The sequence below is a fragment of the Tamandua tetradactyla genome, chromosome 1, assembly GCF_023851605.1.
Source record: "Tamandua tetradactyla isolate mTamTet1 chromosome 1, mTamTet1.pri, whole genome shotgun sequence".
Classification (NCBI taxonomy): domain Eukaryota; kingdom Metazoa; phylum Chordata; class Mammalia; order Pilosa; family Myrmecophagidae; genus Tamandua; species Tamandua tetradactyla.
Window position 1 is genome coordinate 13,293,767 of NC_135327.1, and position 1,682 is coordinate 13,295,448.

Consider the following 1,682-nt stretch of genomic DNA (forward strand, 5'->3'; position numbering starts at 1 on the left):
ACAAACAAAACATTCCCATTATTTTCTTAAGACAAAGAACAGACAATGATACCCAACTGTGCTTGTTGACAGGTGAGGGATGTAAGAGGTAGGGTGAGAGGCTTCAGAAAGTGCCTGCAATTTCGCAAATAATAAGCTTCTTAGTTACTTGTGATTTTCGTCCCGAGTGCACAGTTAGCCTACATTATGATTCCTACTGCACCTTAGGAACCTAATGTAGTTACTATTTTAATGTTCTTGTAGAACAAGGATGTGATAACACCTACCCTCTAAAGTCCAAGGTGCCATTTATTGAGTGATTCGCATCAAACTGTCCTAGCAACCCTGCGAGGTGGGTGTAACCATTATCAGCACTTTGTAGATGAGGAAACTGAGGCCCAGAAGTTAAGCACCTTGCCCAGGCCAAATGAGTAATAAGGGTCATAACAGCCCTGTCTGGTTCCAGAACCCAGACTCCCCACCGTGTCATAAACCATCTTCTAAGAGCCCATTTCACCTCTCCAGGCCTCCACCTCCCTCATCAGTAAAGCAGGGATAAAAAATGACAACGAAGGACTCGCTTGGGGATTTAAAGAGCAAAGGCGTGTAAGGAACGTAGCACAATGCGCACAGGCTGCTGTGACTGTAACCTAAGACCAAGGTTAGAGATGCTGCTACGCTCGGACTGCCAGGAAGGGCCCACTTCTGAGCAGGACCCTGAAAAGACTGCGCTGGCAGCCAGGAGTGAGGAATGGGCTGTCAGGGCAAACTCACTCACCTCTGCATCTCAGCCCTCTCCCCCTGCTCCGCTGGCGTGGGCTGGGGAGTCTGTGTTGGTCCCATTTCCATTACACACTTGGTTGAGCAGAGGGTAAGGGGAGCCAGCGGCCGCCAGCCGGTAATTAATTGCCATTTGGGCTCCTGCTGTCGCCTGGATGGGGTGGGGGTGGGGTGCAGGCGAGCTCCCGCCTGAGCCAGGGCAGCTGTGGGCTGGGGGACAGGGTTCCCTGCCCGCCGGGCCGCCGCTGTCTCCTCTCCAGGTTAGGACTCCCGGGCAGCAGGAGAGGCCCCTTCTGGCCACTTGGATGAAAAAGAGGCCCTCTCCATGCGGGAGACCCAGGTTCGGTTCCCGGACTGTACTCTCACCTCCCCCCAAAAGAGGTCCTTGCCAGATTTCCTAGAGACACCCCCAAAATTCTCTCTCTTTGGGGCTCTCTGGAGGGTAATAAAGGTTGTTTTGCTTCTCTCTCCGAGAAGCAGCTCTGGGGAAGAGAAAAGCACCCTGGACTCAGCGTGTTTCCCATCACTGTGTGACAGCCCTGCCTTCTCGGAGCCTCACTTTCGCCCTCTGTAAAATACAGAGAAGCAGTTACATTCTTGTGAATGTGTGCTTTTCTTTCTAAATTTTTTATTTTTTTATTAATTTTTAAATTTAAAAAAATAACAAACATTTTTAAGATATGATCATTCCATTCTACATATATAATCAGTAATTCACAATATCATCACATAGTTGTATATTCATCATCATGATCATTTCTTGGAACATTTGCCTCAATTCAGAAAAAGAAATAAAAAGACAATAGAAAAAAATTCATTCATACCATACCCCTTACCCCTCCCTCTCATTGATCACTAGCATTTCAATCTAAATTTAACATTTTGAACGTTTGCTTTTTGTCCCTCAAAAATCCATTCCTTTG

General features: G+C 47.4%; 1 long non-coding RNA gene across 2 annotated transcripts; it reads left to right on the forward strand.

The window, feature by feature from the left end:
- The first annotated feature begins 479 nt into the window (after nucleotides 1–479).
- LOC143683538 (uncharacterized) lies at nucleotides 480–1,427 on the forward strand. Of its 2 annotated transcripts, none has more exons than XR_013175520.1 (3): nucleotides 480–877; nucleotides 1,020–1,099; nucleotides 1,237–1,427. It is a non-coding gene; the product is annotated as an uncharacterized LOC143683538 (long non-coding RNA). The 2 variants fall into 2 exon arrangements; XR_013175519.1 differs by having other exon boundaries at nucleotides 480–640.
- Nucleotides 1,428–1,682: the final 255 nt, after the last annotated feature.